Source organism: Ictidomys tridecemlineatus, unplaced genomic scaffold (genome assembly GCF_052094955.1).
Source record: "Ictidomys tridecemlineatus isolate mIctTri1 unplaced genomic scaffold, mIctTri1.hap1 Scaffold_81, whole genome shotgun sequence".
Lineage (NCBI taxonomy): Eukaryota > Metazoa > Chordata > Mammalia > Rodentia > Sciuridae > Ictidomys > Ictidomys tridecemlineatus.
The window spans coordinates 768,242-791,113 of record NW_027526045.1 but is presented as its reverse complement, the minus strand read 5'-3'; the positions used below and the strand labels follow the sequence as shown (position 1 = coordinate 791,113).

The window sequence follows — 22,872 nt, the reverse complement described above, 5'->3', positions numbered from 1 at the left end:
GTGTGTTTGTTTCTGGTATGAGTGAGACATGATCTTTTTGTTACCTGCTCCCCATTCTTGGTATCTATTCCATTGTTGTGTAAGTGATCAATATTTATTAATATTACTTATTAATATTGAGTTGATTTAATAGTTTAGTAACAATGATCATGCAGAAGTATAGAAAATATGTTCTTGTATTAAAAAATAAACAGTACTTCTTAGTGAGATAAGAAATATTAGGATTCTAGTCAACTAGATCAAAAAGGTCATGAAGAGAGTGAATGTCCATTTTAGATTTTCCCTTGCCATTTTGTATACATTTATTTAGGCTGTAATTCTCTCAATAGCCTGTAAAGGAAGTAGCATTCTCATTTTAGAACTGGGAGATTAGAGTATTTATGTAAATGTTCAAGTTATTGTTGTAATTGTAGGGCTAGGTTTTGGTTTAAACCTTCTACTTTGATCTCCTGCTGCTTCCCCTTTGCTTGTCAGACTTAAGTTCCCACAGTCCTTTCTGTGCCTTGAATAAGGCAAACTGTTTCCTACTTGGAACCTTTGTTGTTGCTCCAGCCTGTTCTTTAATACTTGGGAAGCCTTATGCTAGAGCCACTATGGATGATTCCTCTCATCTCAGGTCTTGGCTCAAATGTCTTCTTACAGTTTAGTTTTGAAAGGCACCCTGTCTACCTTAGCTACTCTACCAGGTTCTCTCTGCTTTTACACAGCATCCTGCTTGTATCCTTCATACCACTAATCACATCTTACATTATCTTGTTTATTTGTTGGCATATTTATTGTCTACTTTTTCTTAGTAAGGTCTAAGGTCCAAATATGAGTTCTTGATTACTGTGTATCTTTAGCACCTAAAACAGTGATTGGAACATTGTGAGTACTTGGTATGCATTTGTTGAGAAGAAGAAAGAGATAAAGAATGAAGAAGAGCTAAATGGAGAGAGAATAAGAGTGAGTAATGAGAATCTGGGTACAAGTTTCCAACTTCTTTCTCACTGTATGATTGACTCCTATTGGAATAAGTTATGTAATTACAACCTGTTCTTTTTGAATTTCCTTATTTAGGAACCCAATATGCCATACTCCTTTTAACTGAAATCTGCAAGACTCCAAAATTAAAGTCTGAGTAATTAGAGTAAAAACCATGGGTTGCCCAATTAATAATGCTAAATATTCACCTTGAAATAATTGCAGGTAGTCACTAGGAACCCATAAATTGGGAAATGAAACAATAAATTTCATAAAATACTTTTCCAGATACAGATAGAATTGTAGAACATCTGTCTGTAGGCTTACATGCCAGAAAGTAATCAACCAGGACACAAGAGGTGATAGCATTATGTTGTTTGATGACTTCCCTGAGGAGAAAGTCTGCTGTGTGTGTGTGTGTGTATGTGTATGTGTGTGTACACACGTGTAAATATATATATATATATATATATATATATATATATATATATATATATATATACACAAACACACATATATATATATATGCATGTATATATGTGTGCACACATATACAATAAATTTCATCATAAAAGGAATATTGGAATTATAACCTTGCTGCTACAAACCTTACCAGTGTGATAAGTATTGAGGGAAATCTATTTAGGATAAAGAATAAGATGTGATTATCTATTTCTCTTTAATTAATCATCTTCAGTATCAATCTTTTAATTAAAATACTTCAGGAGAAGAGGTATTCTCTTTCACTGGTACCCCATATCACCTAGGACCTTGTACATTGGAGAACTATTTTATGGTTCATTTTCTATGTGGGCTCTGAGACTTTCCTTGGAGATCTTACAGTACTCTGAAAATACTGGTACCTGCAGTCCACTATGGACATTTTTATTTTGCTAAGACACTCAGTAGTCAATTGCAGAGTCTTAAAATGATAGTGAAGCTCAGAATTTAAAATACATATATTAATGTGTGCTTAATACACTATAAAATAGATTAAAAGTATCAATTTAAGATATAACATATAAGACTAACTAATATATAAGACTTACATAACATGTAAGACTAAGATATAAGACTAATGTTTGTCTATGTCTTTATTCTAGTCCTAAAAAATATTCTCAAATATAATAAAGAATTTCCATTTGATGTTCAGCCTAGCCCATTAAGGTAAATAAATAAGCATCCATATTTTGTCTTCTGATTTTATTATCTATTTTATGCCTGTTTTTCAAATATTTATGTATTTTTTCCCTATCAAATTTGGTATTGGTGATATGACTGGTAGCAATGAGATGATTGACATTGACATTTATATCAACATCAACCTAATAATCAGCATCTTATCTGGGAAGTTAGTGGCTATGAGGGTTAGCTGGTGTATTAAGTGGAGTAGCTCACTAATTTTTCTGTCCTTTTTTATATAGGAGAATTTTAGCCCCTGGTGAGGAAGAGCATTTGGAATTTGAAGAAGATGAAGAAGAAGGTGGTGCTGGAGCAGGGTCTCCTAATTCTTTTCCTGCTAGAGTGCCTGGTGGGTACAAAAAATGTACATTATATAATTCAAGGTCAGGTGTTTGGAACTTACTTTTGTACTTGTTAGTGGCAGGTAAAACATCTCCAGGTTTGCCAATCTTAAGCAAATTATCATGGCCATTCTGTTAGCGGTAGCTATCGGTTTATTGTGAAAGTATCTTACTATTTGTGTCAGGGATCCTCAAAACATCCCATGTTTAGTGATTGGCTAGGAATACCCACAGTACTCAGCATATAGCTGTACTCACAGTTGTATTCTGAGTCATTACAACAAGAAAACACAAGAACAAAATCAGCAAAGGGTAAAGGCACACAGGCAAATTCCAGAGGAAACCAAACTTCTAAGAGTCCTCTCCCAGCAGAGTCAAATATGTATTTGATTCTCTCAACATTCTTTCACACCTGTGAAATGAAAAAATATTGTCTATTGGGGAAGCACTGTAGAGATTCAGTGCACAAGACACTTATTGGGGTTAGCGTGAACCAAAACTACAGACTCCAGGAAGAAAGCAAGTGTTCAGCACAAACCATATTGTTTGCATGGACGGTTTAGGCACAGTGATCTTCTTAACAGGGCATGATGGGAATCCTGCTGAAATCCAGGTTCCCAGATGCTAGCCATAGACCAACATTGTAAGTAGGCTTTCTAGAGTAACTGTTTGCTATGTTAATTCTTTTCTTTATATATCTAGCTGTTCTTTAAATAATCATATATGATTGTGAAACCTGGACCTGGAGGAATAGATACTAAACAGTTGCCCTTAACAGGGAAATAAAGAATACATAGCAAGTCCTTTTTATTTTTGGAAGATCTTGACAAGGTTGTAAAATACCCTAGTCAAGCACCCTGAGTAAATTATTTGCCTCTTCTACTTCTATACTTTCTTCTGTTCTTATACAGTGCACAGTTTTTACTTCTGATGAATTAGTTCATTTTTGGAAGTGTAGAAATAGCACTGTACTATTGTGATGCATTTTTTTAAAAGACTCTATGCTTTATGGTATAATTAAATATAATATACATATCATCCAGAAAACTTCATAATTAAAGTCATATTTCAGTAATTTAAATACTCTTTGGTAGAAGATGTTTGAAATATAAACAGTATAGGCTTAGACCAATAACATACCTGCGCTTTTGAGTCTAACATCTGCCAATCAGTAGTTAAGTGACTGTACTTAATTCTTTATAAAAAGAGATGTTGACAATGTCTAATTCATAGGGTTACAATGAAAATTAGGCACCACATACAAATCATTTGGCATTATACTTTTCATTTGCTGGGGTAGTGGTGGCTACTGTATTTTCATTATCACCTATAAATGATGCTAACAGTCCTACACCATAGGATTATTAGAAAAATTACAATCACTATAAAATGTTATTGTTAGTGTTTCTTTGGTACAAGGTAATTATTTCCAATATGCTTGTCTTTATGAATAAAGAGCTATATTTTACTTGTTATATTTGTAGGAAATTCAAGATTGCTGAGATGATGTGGTAAATAAATTTGCTAAAATTTTTCTGCATTTTTTATTTCCTTTTCAAACCACATGCTGTAATTGAAATAGATTCCAGTTCTATAAATTTCTGGGTTTGGTTATTTGTTCACTAGTTATACTTCTGTAGCAAACAAGATCCTTAAAGCAGATGATGTAAGTTATGAAATGGACAGGTCTTTATGGGGTTCAGGTTGCTGAGTTGAAAAGAAACTCTGTAAATTAAGTCTATTTGCTATGAAAGATTAAGCCCAAAGTAATTAGATTTTTTTATTCTGATATAGCATTTTGGTATTTTATTTCAGAGATACAGAAAGCTAACTAAACCTTTCTATTCCATGAATTATTTTCCTCAAAGTAAGAAAGAGTACATATAGTTCAATTGGCTATATTTGATTTTTGATCATATTTTCCAGGGCCTGTGTCATTATAAAATTGAAAATGTCATTGAAGGACAATTTGACCTTTAACTTAATTATAGAATGGGAAAAAAATTGTTATACTGTGGACATCCAAGATTTCATTTGTGATAAGGCTGTTGTGTCTACATTATCATGGCAGGGTGCTTCTAAGAATTATAACATTTTTATTACCTTTATTTTATGTAATTTATATAATTGTAAGTTTGTTGTACTTTTTTTTTTTTGGTACTGAGGATTTAACACAGGGGTACTTTACCAGTGAGCCACATTCTCAGCCCTTTTTATTTTTTATTTTGAGACAGGATTTCACTTAGTTGCTTAGGGCCTCACTTAGTTGCTGAGATTAGTCTTAAACTTGGGATCCTCCTGCCTCAGCCTCCCAAGTCACCTGGATTCCAGGCTTGTGCTATAGCATCTAGCTTATTGTGATCTTTTTAAAAAAAGATTTATTAAGGTGTCCCTTACATATATAAAAGGCATCTTTTTTAATGTACAGCTTTATAAGTTTTGACAAACACACATGGTAAACACTACTACTGTTAAGCTAATGAGATAAAGTATAATATATGAATATGGTATGATCAAGAGTAGTTTATTCCCATTTAAAATCAAAAATGGATTTTTATCCAACCTTTCTTGAAAAGAATAAAAAATTGTTGAACCTTTCTTTGACATTATTATCATTTTCAAAGCCTTCAATTCTCATAAGACAGTAACTTTTTTGTACTGCTTTAAACACTAACTGGCTTAAGTCCAAATAGTAGTTTAATTTTCTTAAGGTAATCTCAGTAGATTTCATTTAAATAGAGGATAAAAATTTATAACCTATTATTTATTACCTGAAAATTTATTTATCATGTTGAATATTAAAGCTTCTAAATGATAAACCAAAGTAATACAAATTTAAAAAAAATAGCTGGCCAGGATTATATGCTTATAATCCTAGCTACTTGAGAAATTGAGGCAGGAGGATTGCAAGTTTGAGGCCAGTGGGGGCAACTTTGTCTCAAAATAGAAAGAACTAGGGATGTAGCTCAGTGGTAGGGTGCTTGCCTCACCTGTGTGAAGCCCTACATTCATTTCCTAGTACCACATGCACAAATAGCCATGTCACAATTTTAGACAAAATTTAAAAAAACGTTTCTGAGTGACCTAAACATAAGCCTAGCAATCTCAACATTATTCTAGATTTGTATTGGTTATTCATCTTTTATATAGTCTTAGATATGTACAAAAAATGTTTTTTTGAAACTCAAAATGAAGAGTGAATTTAACTTCTTTAATATCAAACCTGTACTTGTTTCTTTCCTGCATAAATATTCAATTCTGAGTTGAACTTGAGAGTTAAGCAAATATGTATTTCATTTTCAGCTAAAGTGCAGTTTTTTTCTTACCCATGCATATAGGAAGTTGAAAACTGCAACAAAATATTCATTGCTGTTCCATGAATATTAGGGCATCCTTATTTCACAGAATTTCAGAATATATTTAGGGTTAAACAGTAAATACCACCAAAGTGTGCAGATAGACTCTGGCTCTCCGAGCACATCCTTTCTCTCAAAGTCTCAAATTCTCAGACTGAGCCAAACAGTCAGAGCCAGAGTCCCTCATCCAGTCATGTACTTATATTGAAAGGAAAGGAAAATACCATTCAATGTTATCTGGTAGTTCTCCTAGCTGTTTTTCAATAGTTTTAAGGCTTGTTAATATTCTATTACTCTCAAGCAGTTTTGAAAGATTTCTTTTTTATAATTTGTTTCTACATGTTTGTTTGTAGTACTGGGGATTGAAGTCAGGGATGCTCTACCACCTAGCTACATCCCCAGCTCTTTGATTTATTTTTTTATTTTGAAACAGGGTTTTGCTAAGTTGCCCACGCTGGCCTCTCTTGCCTTAACTTGCCAAGTTGTTGGGATTACAGGCATGCAGCACTATGTCTGGCTCAGTTTGTTTTGTTTTGTTTGTTTTGTTTTTTAATCCACGAATCTTGTCACTTGAAGTCAAAAGGTTTTCTCCAGAGCTTTGCAGAAATTGGTTCATAGGAAATGTCTATTGAGTAGGCTCTTCATCAAGGCTCTAAGCAACATCTGGCCTGCTTTTTCTTTCTTTTTTTTAAAAGAGAGAGTGAGAGAGGAGAGAGAGAGAATTTTAATATTTATTTTTCAGTTATTGGCGGACACAACATCTTTGTTTGTATGTGGTGCTGAGGATCGAACCCGGGCCGCAGGCATGCCAGGCGAGCACGCTACCGCTTGAGCCACATCCCCAGCCCCAGGCCTGCTTTTTCTTGAAAGTCCTCTGGCCACTCAAATTTTTAACCCAACACCTGTAGTAACTCTTCCTTGCATGCTAAATGGCATCTGTGTATGAAGCATATACCCACTGATTCATCTTAGGTTTTGTGAGAGTATTTATTATTTTTTTCCAGATATGATGGTGACACTTAAGAATTCAGCCATTATCCAAATCACATATTTCTGAACACAGAAAAATACATATTTCTAGTACCAGTCAATAAAGAAAATAAAAACAAGAATATACTCACATAACCTATATACAAACAACTTTAATAAAGTATAATTTTTGACAGACCTAGAAATGTTATTGTTTGAATGCTAATGACCCCTAAGATTTTTATCAAACTTTTAATATAATTTCAAAGTGAATAAACTTCTTATGATTTTACTCTTTATCTTGAAAGGTTGGAGCAGTTCCTCAACTACTAATCAGTTACCAACCAAAAGAAATTGTGCATGTGTTTTCATATTTTCACACAATTTGTATGTGTGTACAAATTGCAGATGTGCAGTACAAATTGCAAAATTTTTCTCTTGCTAGATTTTTAAGACCCATTTCATGTTTTGTGCCATTTACAAAATGTTATGACAAAATAATGATTTGACAATACCATTATTTTAAATTATGTTAAAATTATCCCAAAATAATAGAAAATATTATTTTATATATATCCTTTTTATTGGATTTTAAAATTACAAAGAAATGTGCACTTAAAAAATGTGTGTGACAGACTTTGAATTGGTAGTATCAAACATCTGAATTTAATTGCAAGTATGATAAATCTAAAACAAAGAAGACATAAATATATAATCACACACATATGATAATGCTTAGTTTACATTTTAGATATCAGGTCCATCTCTGTCCTAAAAGTATGGACAACAAATTTTGTACTCCTTATTCATGACATTTAATTCACCAAGCACCAAGGCAAAATGAAGACTGACTCACCTCTTATTGAAGTAAATGCCTGTGACAAACATTTGTACAATATCATGTAAAAATCAAATTCAAATCAGTGTTTTAAAAAAATATAATCTTTGGTAATTTTCCTCTTTTAATGTTCTTACCTAGACAATAATGTACTATTTTGGAACAAAGACTGTCATGCCATTTCCAATTTTGGACTAGAAATTGTCCTTATGGTATGATATGAAATATAAACAATAGAAATTTTTAAAAAGCAAAAATAAAAAGTTGAAAGAAAAGAATGACTTCCTCTTCTGCATGTGAGGACAGGACCTTAAGGATCCCACTGACCTTCATATCTATGTCACTCCAGACTCATCCTCGGGTTGGTGGTCCTTTTATTGTCTGATTCTCCATGATCTCTATGGCTACACAGAGACTATTGAATGTGAGGCCATCCTACTTGATACTTAGACCTTCATTTTTCTCAGCACCCTCTTGGAACAAAGAAGTTATGGGCGGGGGGGTGAGGGGCTTCAGATGTTCTCCCATTGTTTTTCTGTACCTGTTGCAGGTACAGTGGTGTTTCATTGCTGGGTCTGTGTCAGTGCTGTTGGGTGCCCAGCAGAGGCAGAGGCCTTACTTGCACAATTCCCTTTCCTCTCCACAGTGGCAGAGGCTGTAACATTCTTGGCTAGGTCAGATGTTTTTACACAGTTTTTAAAACATTCTTAAGCAAACTTGTCTATGTTTAACAAACAGCCATTTGGGGGATCCATAGCTACCTTCATAAATTGTTTTCCACAGATGAAGCACAATGAAATAGAGCAACCTAAGTTTTTACCCAAGTACCACCTGTTAATAAACAGTTTCCATCAACAAGATGGACTTTTTGGTATCCCCTATTACAGTAGTGTGGTAAAATGGTTCCAAACCTTCCAATTCATTGTCATTATTTTATCAGAGTTGTCTTTAGGTTTAGGCTTAGAATCTTCCTCTCACAGAAAATCACACTGAATTCAGTAATTCCTTCCAACTCTTTTTGACACCAGTGAGAGCATGCTTACTCTGGTTAGTGCATAAGAGGTGGTTGGGGGCAGATAAGTCACAAAAAGACGTGCTTTCTGTGTTCAGTACAACTTGGGGCTCACCAGCTACCAATGGCTTCCTTTGTCTTGCAGTAAAAACTGAAAGTGGAATTAACCAAATGAACACAGTCCTGCTGCTCACTGCTATATGAGTGTTAAAGACCTATCATATTGCTATCTGGGCTACTCAGTCTCTGTCCATTCCTGTGAATGTGCACTGCTCAGTGTACAAAGTTCAAATGTTACTATTTTTTAATCAATCCCTTACTTGGGAGTTCTTAGTGACAGCTCAATAACATCCCTGGGATGTTATTGAAAACTTGGTTTGGACAGCTGTAGCCATTTAGAGTTTTCCATATTTAAAAGTATGAGGCACAAATAGTGGCCTCACAAAAATGTCTATATTCTAATCCTGGGAACCTGTGACTGTTATGTTTACATGGCAAAAGGAACTTTGCAGAAGCTTGAGATGGGGAGGTTCTCCTGCAGTTCCTTTTAAGGCTTTAGGGACAATTAAAATAAAAATGTTAAAATGAGACATGATGGTTAAAAGCATGGACTCTGTAGCCAAACTGCTGTGTGATTATGGATAATTTGTTTTTCTATGCCTCACTTTTCACCTCTGAAAAATAGAACTAAACTATTGTTGTGAGGATTAGATGAGAGGAGTAGGATAGTATGTAGCACAACACAAATACTCACAAGTGTTAGCTATTTCTTATTTACATAGCAGTTCCATTTGGAAGAACATTTCTTCTGATCTTTGCTCTAGATCTGAGAGCAGATGATCTAGCTGGAATAGCACAGTTTACACTGGATTGTGTGTAGTGATTTCTTTCTTATCCTTGTTAGTCTTCGAATTTTATGAATGTAGTTGACTTGTTCTCATATTACACTATGTAATTGGATATATTAATTCTTCACTTAGAAATCTTCCTTTTAATGCATTGGCTCAATTTACAACTATCATGGTTCTATCTTTGATGCAAAAACATGCACCCTTTTTCATCTACCTGGGAGCTATAGATGGTATGGTATTATTCTAGTATTTGATCTTCTTTTATGTTTATTATTTCTTCACTCATTGATATAGATTCTCTAGCCATTTGTTTACTAGAGCATGATAACCTCTAGAACTGGAAATTCAGTCATTCATTCAATAAAATATTTCTTCAACAAAGATCTGTTTATTCCTTGTGCATACCACAAAAGGAACAGTTCCCACACCTTTCAGGATGCTTATTGTGTAGTCAGCAAGACAGAGCCAAAAGCACATGATTATGATTAGAGATGTGCACCAATGTCGTAGGTTGGCAAAAAAGAAGGGCTGAGGGAGTTCAATAAATCTGGCCAGATTTAGGACTCACTGAGTATGTAAGAGTTGACCATGTAGAGAGAGCACATCATAGAGCATTCTGAAACACCTTAAATAGGCACCTTTCTATGTAATCTATGATCTTAATTACAGTCAGCTTCCTTCATTATGGAACACAATGTTTGACATTCTACCTTGAATTAAACAAGAAATTCAGACTTGAAATCACTGCCTCCATATTAAATTATCTGAAGCATAATGATTACATTAAACCTTACTGTGTAGTCTCAGGCAAAAAGATTGTTGGTAAGGAATATAGCATCAGCCCTACCATTTCAACTGAAAGATCTAGATAATGACAGCTTATAAAATTGACTCACCCCAAAGTAACAACAAGTTTAATATCAACTTGGCAAAAAATAATCTTAACATCAAAAAGACTTTGAAAGTTGTAAAGCAATCATCTTTTGAATGTCAAAACAGGTAGTAAAGAGGTAATACATAAAAGAGGTAACATTCTTGGGGGTTTTTGGGGGTGGGGTGGGGTGGGTTCTTTTTTGTCTTTTTTAGAACTGGGGTTCGATTCCAGGATTTTGCAAATGCAAGGCAGACACTTTGCCACTGAGCTACATCCCAACCCAACATTCTTAATGTATAAAGAAAAATGTTAATTGTAATAACCAAAGCAGAATACATGAGAGGAACAGACAATATGAGCAAGCGTGTGAGCATGCACACACACACACACACACACACACACACACATTTTAAAAATACCCGTTAAACATATAAAAAGATACTCAACTTTATTTTTAATAAAAACATAAATTAAAGCTACTGTTGGAGAGTCTTAGGGGAAATAGATACTTATTAATCACTGGTGGGAATAGAAAAATGGTGCAGTTCCTTTGGAGGGGAATTGAGCATTCTCTAACAACATATAAGTACATATTTTTTCCTTAGCAATCCCATTCCTGAGAATTTACTCTGAAGATGCACCCCCAAAATACAGGAAAAAGAGGGGAAAACATATGCAAATACACAAGATTCTCTGTTTAGGTGTTTTTTATAATGATAAAAAGTTAGAAATAATGTAACTGCCAAATGAAGATTGACTGAATAAACATAGGATGCTGTGGAAAATAATTCAGAAAATCTCCCTGAACTAATGAGTGATTTTTCAAATTATTGTTAGCAGAATTTATCAAGGTAGTTCACATTAGCAGATTAAGGGGAAAGATTTCATAAAGTTGTCAACAATGCAGAAAAAGTTTTCAGTTAAATTTGAAATACAGCCTTGATTTTAAACAATTCTTGGCAAAGAACAGAAAAACATCCTTAACTTGATAAAACATGGCTACATGACATTTACAGCCCAAAATCATTTAATGATGAATTTGAACAAAACAAGATTATCTATTACTTCTTTTCATCAGCATTGTTTTGGAAGCCCTAGCTACTGCACTAGGACAAGAAAATGAAATATAAAAGGGGGGATGTTCTTTATTTGCATATTTATGAATATATAGAGAATATATGCAAAAACCTATTCATAACTCATTAATAAGATAATGTGGTTCCTGGATATAAAATCTGTACAGACAAATCAATTCTATCTCAAACAAGTAATAGTTGCTTAGAAAATGAACTATTATAATATTTATAGTAGTATTAAATAATATCAAGGAACTTATTATAAATTCAACAAAAGAAATATAAGAATTTTATGTAGAAAATAAACCTTTGTTGAAAAAATAAAAGAATATCAAAAGAAAATGAAACTGGAGCCATCTTGATATTAGAGAAAAAGATGGAAGAGTGACTTAATAATTGTTATGGTTTGTGAGATGTTGAATTATACATTCTCTTTTACTTTTTTTCATTTCTCTCAATTGAATTGTTTATGAGAATGCATTTTATAAAAACAGTGAAGTCATTATTCTTTTTTTCATTTGTTCATAATAGTTATTCTTGACATTAGATTCATTTGGACTAATTATAAATGCATGGAATATAATTTGCTCCAATTCAGTCCCTTCACCCTCCTCATCCTCCCTCCCACTGTTCCCTTTCATCCACTTTACTGATCTATTTATTTACATTTTTTAAAATTAGTATCTTATAGATATTCAAAATGATGAGTTTCATTATTGTATATTCACATATGTGCATTGGAAAGTTAGTTTGGGTTCATTCCACAGTTTTTCCCTACTCACTCCCCATTCCCTTCTTTTTCTTTTATTGATTTTATTTTTTTTAATACACGACAATGGACAATTCTTATTACACATATAGAGCACAATTTTTTTTATCTTTGTATAAAGTATGTTCACGCCAATTCACGTTATTCATGTACTTGGTTTTTTTTGCATTACAATTCTTATTACACATATATACCACAATTTTTCGTATCTCTCTATATAAAGTAGGTTGACACCCAATTTGTGTCTTCAGACATGTTCTTTGGATAATGATGTCCATCACATTCATTAGGAGGCTAATCCCCTGCCTCCTTTCTTTCCCTCACTCCCCTCTTCCCTATCTAGAATCCATCTATTCATCCCATGTTCCTCCTCCCTACCCTATTATGAGTCAGCCTCCTTATATCAGAGAAAACATTTGGCATTTGTTTTGGGGGGATTGACTAACTTCACTTAGCATTATCTTCTCCAATAACATCCATTTACCTGCAAATGCCATGATTTTATTCTCTTTTAAAAACGTTCATAGTGTATATATGCCACATTTTTTAAAATCCATTCATCCACTTAAGGGCATGTAGGTTGGCTCCACAGTTTAGCTATTGTGAATTGTGCTGCTATAAACATTGATGTGGCTGTGTCCCTGTAGTATGTTGTTTTTAAGTCCTTTGGGTATAGTCCAAGGAGAGGAATAGCTTGGTCAAATGGTGGTTCCATTCCCAGATTTTCAAAGAATCTCCATACTGCTTTCCAGATTGGCTGCACCAATTTGCAGTCCCACCAGCAATGTATGAGTGTGCCTTTTTCCCCACATCCTCTCCAATACTTATTGTTGTTTGTCTTCATAATAGCTGCCATTCTGACTGGAGTTGTATCTTAGTTTTGATTTGCATTTCTCTGATTGCTAGAGATGTTGAAAATTTTTTCATATATTTGTTGATTGATTGTATATCCTCTTCTGAGAAGTGTTTGTTCAAGTCCTTGGCCCATTTTTTGATTGGGTTACTTGTTTTTTCAGTGCTTAGCTTTTGAGTTCTTTCTATACCCTAGAGATTAGTGCTCTATCTGATGTGTGAGGGGTAAAAATTTTCTCCCAGGATGTAGGCTCTCTGTTCACCTCACGGATTGTTTTCTTTTGCTGACAAAAAAACTTTTTAGTTTGAATCCATCCCATTTATTGATTCCTGGTTTTAATTCTTGTGCCATAGGGGTCTTATTAAGGAAGTTGTGGTCTAACCCACATGATGAAGTTTAGGGCCTACTTTTTTCTTCTATTAGACGAAGAGTCTCTGGCTTAATTCCTAGGTCCTTGATCCATTTTGAGTTAAGTTTTTGTGCATGGTGAGAGTTATGAGTTTAATTTCATTTTGTTGCATATGGATTTCCAGTTTTCCCAGCACCATTTGTTGAAAATGCTATCTTTTCTCCAGTGCATGTTTTTGGCACCTTTGTCTAAAATAAGATGATTGTAATTTTGTGGGTTAGTCTCTGTGTCCTCTATTCTGTACCATTGGCCTACCAGTCTGTTTTAGTGCTGAAACCATGCTGTTTTTGTTACTATTTCTGTGTAGTATAGTTTAAGGTCTCATATAGCAATACTCCCTGCTTCACTCTTCCTGCTAAGGATTTCTTTAGCTATTCTTGGTCTCTTATTTTTCCAGATGAATTTCATGATTGCTTTTTCTATTTCTATGAGGAATGCCATTGAGATTTTGATTGGAATTGCATTAAATCTATATAGCACTTTTGGTAGTATGGTCATTTTGATAATATTAATTCTGCCTATCCAAGAGCAAGGTCGATCTTTCCAGAAATAGTAAATGAATTCAGCAAAGGAGCAGGATATAAATCAATACCCATAAATCAAAGGCATTTCTGTATATCAGTGACAAAGCCTCCGAGAAGGAAATGAGGAAAACTACTCCATTCACAATAACCTCAAAAAAATGATACTTGAGAATCAATGAAAGAAGTCAAAGATCTATACAATGAAAACTACAGAACCCTAAAGAGAGAAATCAAAGAAGATCTTAGAAGATGGAAAGATCTACACATTCCCTTCTTAAAAGGAGAAAGGGAGGAGGAGGGAGAGAGAGAGGGGGAAGGTGGGCAGGGTCAGATCAGAATATGATAGCCCAAAGGGTGAGGTTTTTGCCTGCTGAGAACTTCTAACTGAAGGAGATTGGAATCCCAAAAGCAACCTCAGCAGCAAAGCCTCTGCTCTCCTCCTGCCCTCCTGTCCATTCACCCTTTTCTCCCAAAGCCAGTCATAAAACCTAGAAAGCGCTCTTTCTCTCTTTCTCTTTCTCTTTCCTTCCCTCCCTGCTATTCCCTTACTGTCCCCCTACCCTCCCTTACCCCTCCCTTACAAACCCTCATTCCAGACAGGACCTGCCTTAGGTCCAGAAGGAAAGAAAGCTATACAGAGAGGCCAAGAAGAATCTGACCAGACAGGGCTTGCTGGGACCCTGGCAGCCTTTTACCATTAGCTCACACCCCCTTTTCCAGTCATTTCTACATGGCCATACATTCTTCATGGAACATAAACAAAAAAACAGGAGTTTTCCCTGGATCTGTAGGTCTTTATTTCTGAAGGCTTTTAGGTCAAATAAAATTCTATTAAATAATTGTTATGATTTTTAAAATGTAAAGATATATACTAGTTCATAAATTAGAAGAAGCAGTTTATAAAGATAGACTCTTTCTGAAACTCATCTGAATTTTTATTGCAGTTCCTGGACCTTTTATACAGCTATAGAATTAAGATACTGTATTAGTGGTAAGAGGATAAACAGTCCGGTAAGACAGAATAGAAAACTCAGAAAGTGATTGCCACATGATTTATGATTGAGGTGGGACTGCAGATCAGTGGTGGAAAATGTCAGTCTTTTTAATGAGTAGTGCTGAGACAATTGAGTATTTATGTGAAATTGAATAAAATTAAAGCTCCTACTATACACCGTAGTCAATAATTCTATGTGACATATAGAATTAAGTGTGAATGGCAAAACTATGCTTTCAAGATAATACCTTTATGATTTTGGAGTGGGGTAAGTTTTCTTAAATATGACATAAAAAGCACTGATTGTAAAGGAAGATATTAAGAAATTTGAATATTACTAGCAGTAATATAATAATATCTTTTGGAAGAGTGAATTGGATAGGGTGGGGGGAAGGACACTCCCAGGAGGCTGATCATATCTTTCCTAGATCTGATACTAGTTATACAGGTGTATTCACTTTGTGGAAGTTCAGCAAACTGTACTAACAATTTGTGCATTTTAAAATGTATATGCTCTACTTCAACAAAAAGTCTTTATAAAGGAAAACTACTAAGAAGCTATTTGTAAAACATTTGTCCAGCAAAATAATAGAGACCTCCTACAGCTCAATAAGATAGACATCTCAATAGAAAATCGAGCAAAATAATTGAACACACTTCAGAAAAGAGGAAATCATACATTTGATTTATTCTAAAAGGTGCTCAACCTTATTAATCTTCAGAGGAATGCAAATTAAAATGATTGATCTCTTTATACCAAAATTGGCTAACATGAAGAATCTGAGAAAACAGTACCTAGTGAGGATGTGGAGCAATGGGAACACTACTGCACTTGGGCTAGGAATAAAAGTTGGCACAACCACCTTGAGAAATGGATTGTCATTACATAGTAGGTATGGAGGTAACATGCCAGGTGACTTAGTGATTCCCCTGTTTCAGAAATGGGTGCTTATGGGCACTAGAAGATGTTAGAAGAGTATTTATAATAGCCTGTTAACTATATCCAAACACTTGAAGTAATTCAAATGTCTATCAACACAAGAATGTGTACATAAACTGTAGCATATTTATACAGCCATGTACTACATAATAGAATGAACTTTTCTGCAGAAAAATTCATATATGATATACATACATATGAATATGTATGTATATATATAAATATAAATGTATACATATTCACATTTTTCATAAAATTTCAGAAGTGTTTCTTAACTTTCTGAAGTTCATCCCAGATGTCCAGGTACAAGCCCCTCTTCTAAAAGTACCTTCACTTGTCAATCAAAGAACATGCATAAAAGGTATTATGTATATATTTAATGATATCAGCCTGAGCCCATTTAGGTTTGTTAATGCAACAGTGGAATGCAGCCTCCAGGCCTTCCTATTATTGCATTTGTCTGTATTGTCTTCATATTTGTTTAAAATAGAAAGTAATACATTTTTAACAGCACTGTTGAGGTACAATTTGCATTTCATAACATTTCCCTTCTGTAAGTATAAAATTCATCGATTTTTGACACCTCTATAGAGTTTTGCATCTGCCATCACTATACAAGTTCAGAACATTCCCATCACCTCCCAAAATTTCCTCAAGCCACATTTGCCATCAATCAAATGTGTATTTTCAAATGTAGTGTGTTGATTACTTCATGTATTTCAAATAACTCATCATTAAAAGTAGCATAACACATTGTTGAATAGAAACTTGAAAAACATCAACCAAAATCTTTTGTTAAGTGTATTTTGAGGTTCTGTATACATACTTGATTAAAATCAGCTTATTTGCATCTGTTCTCTATTGGTAGTTTCAAAAAAGGGAACATACTGAACAGTTGATTTCTTCCTTCATATGTTCTTGGTGGGTGAATGTTGTCATGTTGTTCTGGTGGGTTTTAGTTTTAAAAATTTTAGTTGGTTTTGGAAAAAATGTTCAGTTATACAAATGGCCATTTTATATGTCAGTCTGTATAGTACTAATTTCTGAGGGAATAAATCATACAAAATAGAATGAAGAATAGAAGTTAGACTATATAGTTAAATTAAAACATAAATATCAAATTGTAAATTATTTTCTTTATTAGGAGTAACTAAAGAGAAGAATGTATTGATCAACTGTGATATTAAATGTCTCAGACTTTAGAACAGTATAACAAGTATTTTAAAAGCTTTTCTTGTCTTTGTTCTACCACTTCATATTAAGATGCTGAATATAATATAGAAGTACATATTGAATATAAATATTATGTGAGCATATTATACTATTATGTATCATTGGGCTTCCTCAAGTGATGTTTTTAACATACTTTTATTATACATACTATATACTATTATTATAGAAATTATTATTTCTGCTTAAAGGTGATTGTATGGGTGGGAAATGCAGATATATTATGTGTAAATTTAAATATTTTTCTAAAAAAGTATAACATCAGATGTTCATGAATTTTGGAAATAAAAATACATAATGCCTAGCTAGTTCCTAAGAGGTAGGCTATATCTTCTGTTTGTCAAAGTATTTACTCTGCATTATTGGTGGAGCTAACTTTTATTGAGGTTTCTCTGTTGCCAGGTACTTTATTACCAAGGTTGCCATCAGAACCGGGAATGACATTACTCACTATCAGGATTGAGAAAATTGGTCTGAAAGACGCTGGACAGTGCATCGATCCCTATATTACAGTTAGTGTAAAGGGTAAATAACTGGCAAATTGCATTATGTTTTTTCTCATATGGGACAAAGTTTTTGACAGGGGATGATCTTGTATATGTGACAACTTACTTTAATGCATTCTATAATGAGGCAAAATCCTAGAAGAGATCATAACAGAACATAGTTCGAAAGACTTACAAAAAATATTTCCTACTTATACACTCACTTTTGCTTTTGAGTTTGTATAGATTTTTGCTCTTCAGATTCCATCTAACGTGCAGACTAAACATACACATTGTCCTTAAAAGCAGCTACAGCCTTCAGGATGTAGATTAACAATAGCACCCCTCACCTTCTCCTACCCAGTCTATATTCATTTCTCTCCACAAAGCCCCATGTCCTGTTTTCCCATCTCTCCTGCTTCAACCCCTTCTTCTTCCTGTGCTACTGAGGTATCTACTTAGGTGAGTCCTACAGAGGCAGATGAAAATCAGGGGACAGGGAAGTAGGGTGCGTCCATAACATCCATGCCCTGAAAGCAATCCCGTGGGATGATGATGTGATTAAGGAATAAATTATACCATTTTACAGAAATAACTATAGTTAGTACAAACGGCTTATTTTAATCTATAGTTTTGCACCAAAGGAACAGATTGGTGCTGAAATTAAATGGAGGAACTTTTATCAATTGACCACAAAGAAAAACATTTATTTAAAGAACAGAATCCACAGCACTAATACTGGTACACTTTTAAATTCCGATGTTACCAGTTATCAAATATATAGTATACTGGAAAATATTTACATTGTTTCATAGGCCATTTGTAAAACTGCATACTCATTCAGAAAGTATACTTAAAACACAAAAATATTTAATGATGTTGTAAATGTTAAATTACCTTTGCATATGTTAAACTGAAATATTTTTATGTAAATATTTTTTAATTATTAAATGTACTAAATTGTTTTTGAGCTTTTTGAGACACATAAATGAATAACACATAAACACTGAGGAGTTATTAAATGAGTCCATGTTGCATTTGACTAAACTGAGATTTTAAAAACCAGAAAATTAAAACTATATATAACGTACCATCTGGTTGTTGTAAATTCAGGGTATGTTGTAAACAGTATAACCAGAATTTAGATAATATATATGAAAAATTATTCATTAACAAAAGGGTTTTTGTTGGCTGTTCTCATCCATTTTTGGTTCTTAACAGGGAAATTATGATAAGGTTAGGTTTAAAGGCTTTTCTAAATAAGTCATACTTGATCAAAGTTAGAAATTGGTGGCAGAGCTCCATGTGGCAAATTAAATACTCCAGATTTTTTTTTTGCATAGAAAAATATAGTGGGCTATTCCCTAAGAAAAACATGTTTGTTCTTTTTACCACTTTACTATGAAGATCAAGTTTTGTCCACTTGGCCATGTAAAGGCTTCCTTGTCCCCTTCATGAGGTCTCCTATCCAGTCTATATTCATTTCTCTCCACATACCCCATGAACTTCAACAACTGTCACATACTTGCTCACACCAAATAGGAATCTCTTAACCTGAGAATCTCCTCTCAGCTCTTTCCATGCCTCTTTAGGAACTGTAACCTTTGCAGTTTCTATATTTTCCGTCTGTATATGTGAATGCTCATAAGCAGAAACTTTTCTCCAGATCTGAATGGCATAGATTTAACTCCTGTGCAAGATACTCCTGTGGCTTCAAGAAAAGAAGATACATATGTTCATTTTAATGTGGACATTGAGCTCCAGAAGCATATTGAAAAATTAACCAAAGGTTTGTAATTATCAGTTACTGACTTCTTAAGGACACAGTACTTATCTGGGTTTGTGTTCATAGTGTACTTAACACAAGATCTTATGTCACATAGTTATGAATATTGACTTAAAGTCAAATCAATTTTTTTAAAATATGAGAATTAGCAGTTGCATTATCTAGTTGTGTAATAATGTGGTTAAATATTATTTGATAGGGAAGTTTTTCTCATAATACAGAGTTAAGGAAGCAGGTTCCCTAATAATTACCTTAAGTCCTTTTAGGAACCTAATGATTACTTTCTAACAGTTAAATTATTTTTTTTCTTTCAATAAGATGCATTGGGTAAAAAGATACTATAACTGGCAGTTAGTTTGTAAGAATATGGAAAGGACAATCTGGGCGTGGTTGTTTCAGGAGGGAGAGAAATTATATAAGGTAGAATTTTTTTTAAAGGAACTTTTAAATTTCTATTCTATCTAATATAGGTGCTTATTGAAACCATTTTTATAGGTACTGCTGATACTTAAGTAACTTCTGTTTTTCTTGTGGTATTTAATATTTTATATTCTTTGGTAGTTTATGATTCTACCTGTGCACATAACTTACATTCTTGCTATACAATTTTGTTGTACTTTGTAGAATTAAATGATATGGAGAAATGTCACTCAGACATGCTAGTACCAGAGCTTGGAGTGACAGCCACAGTGAGTTATCAACAGTTGTGTCATCAGACTGTTTGACACATTACTTTGTAAAATCATAGGCTTCTGGTGACACATAAGAAATGTGTGGTCTCTGGCTTATGTTGTTTGTTTTAATTCCTTAGGTGCAGCTATCTTCTTTGAATTAAAACACTACAAGCTTACAAAAAGGTTTACCAGCACCAAATGTTTTGCTTTCATGGAGATGGATGAGATTAAACCTGGGCCAACTGTAATAGAACTGTAAGTGATATACATATAGGATTCATACTTTTCTAATGGTTACTAGTTCATGTTTCTTCTTAGTCCCTCTTATCGAGAATGTAACATTGGAGTAGATCAATCATCAAAGTATTTTAAATCTATTGTGGTTACAGATACAAGAAACCCACTGACTTTAAAAGAAATTGCAGTTATTGACCAAGAAACCACTTTATCTTCATCTACATCAAACTTTGAACAAGGAATGATTCTGACATGAGTAATGTCTAATTTCTGTGAATTTTACCACTCAGTAGAAACCATCATAGCTCTGTGTAGCATATTCATCCTTCAGGAGGCAGGAAGTGAGCCGTACCTATAGGCCAGTGAGTCCATTGCAAAGCTGTACCACAGAACTAAAGTCCAGCACCTCATTGTTATAACTCCTTTGGATACAGGTTTATTGTAGATTTTGAAACTTGTTTTTACTTTCCTATTAATTGTGCAATTAATAGTCTGTTTCCTAATTTACCACTGTTCCTACCCTGCTTCCTGGAACAATACTGCTGTGGTAGGTATGCTCATCTTCAAACTTAATACAGCAATAAGAATGTGCTAGGATTTACACATTTGCTCACTTTTGCTCCAATATGGTCTTTTGATTTGAATTAACTTCAAACTTTTGAATTGAAGTGGGTAGGATAGTACCAGATTGCTTTGAAAGGAAATTGGATCAGTTATGGTCTGTCTTATAGGCTGTTCCTTAGAGCTGGCCTAAATTCACCCTCATCTGATAGTTCTACTTAGAAATAGTGTGCCTTGATCAGATCAATATCCTATATGGGAGTGTTCCCCAGATTGTAGCTGTGATTTTTTTTTCCAGATGACCAGATTGTTTTTCTGAAAGTGAGCACATTTTTAGTCATGTTGATTAGTTGTTCTACATCACATTGCTATTGTTTCTAGGGTTAACATTAATGATTCTAGGGTTAACATTAAAACCATCTCTCTCAGAATAATTACAAATTTTGGGGTGGGTTTACGTCTTCTAAATCATGTCATCTAAAAAATTGAGTCAGATGCTAATGAGATACTTTAGGAACAACTGCTGTTTTTCTGACAACTGATTGTGAAACCTTAAAACCTGCATACCTTGTCTTTATAAAGTGATGAGTATGAAAAATCTGGAAAGATATATATTTTTTTAATATAGGTAGATATGACTGCCATTTATTTCCTATTTAGATATATTGACATTCATATAAAAATATGCAGGTCATTAGCCTATTATAATTTCACTATTTACATTACTTTTAACTTGATGAGACATAAATAAAACTTTCATAGTACACAAGGTGCATATTTGATACACAGAACATAAAGATTTGTGAGGAGCTTTTTTGTGGGTTACATGTAGAACCCACGTATTTTAATATTCACTATTTTAAATGAACAATGCATGAAGGGAATGCAATACTTGGCCTATTTTTAAACTAGTGTAAACCCTAATCATACCATCTGTTTGCTTTTTAAAACAAATAACAGTTGTTTTAGCCCTTGCACTTCAAGAGATCTAGTCTTTAATTTTTCAGTTGTCTGTTAGGTCAGTTTTGTTTACTAGACTCATAAAACTATATGAGCCTGAAAGAATTATCAACCAAATTTAGTCTTTTCTTTCATCTGGATTGGGTTAATTTCACAAGTGCAAAAATAGTTCAGTCTACAGTAGTTCTAGGAAATGAAGAATTTGCCTTAATAAAATGTTCACTCAACTGAAACTCCAAGTAGTCAAAATTTCCAGACTGTAAACTTCTCAAGAGAAGGGCCTCATCTTCTCCATGTCATGTAAACTTTCCAAGGTGCTTGGCAGCACTCTGTACCCTGTGGAGTACTCAGTACCTTTTTGTTTGATGTTACTGATGTTTGATGTTGCTCCCTTAAAATCTGCTATTAAAATGTAGCAAAACGGATACATTGTTCTTTCTGTTCTCTCATACTATAAAACATGTATATCAAAGTGATAATTTAAAAAAAAACAAACCTTTTTTTTTTGGTTGTAGATGGACACAGTACCTTTATATTTATATGTGGTGCTGAGGATCAAACCCAGTGCCTCACATGCAACCCCAGCCCCTCAAAGTGATAATTTATATGAAGAAACATTTAGCATCCTTCACATAAGAATGCTTTTTTTAACCTCTATTTATTTATGTGGTGCTGAGGATTAAACCCAGGGCCTTGTCTGTGCTAGGCAAGTACTCTACCACTGAGCCACAACCCCAGCTTCCACCAAAGAATGGGGTTTTATGAAAAAAAAAAGAGGATGCTTTGTATGAATGTCTTTCATCAGCATTAAACAAACTTAAATTGAACATTGTCATCAGCTTAGCTTTAATTCAGACCTGAATGACCAAACCTCACCCCCCCAAAAAAAGGTGATTTTATCTTGAAGCAGTTAACACAAAGCAATCTGTATCTCACAAATTAGTTGTTTAAATTTACTTTCTAGTGTGGGAGGGGATGAGTTAATGGA

At 33.8% G+C, this 22,872-nt stretch overlaps 1 long non-coding RNA gene across 1 annotated transcript; it reads left to right on the top strand.

Moving 5' to 3' along the window:
• The first annotated feature begins 2,378 nt into the window (after positions 1-2,378).
• On the top strand, positions 2,379-22,078 carry LOC144374661 (uncharacterized). Its single transcript, XR_013434013.1, has 3 exons — positions 2,379-2,494; positions 17,584-17,706; positions 19,333-22,078. It is a non-coding gene; the product is annotated as an uncharacterized LOC144374661 (long non-coding RNA).
• Positions 22,079-22,872: the final 794 nt, after the last annotated feature.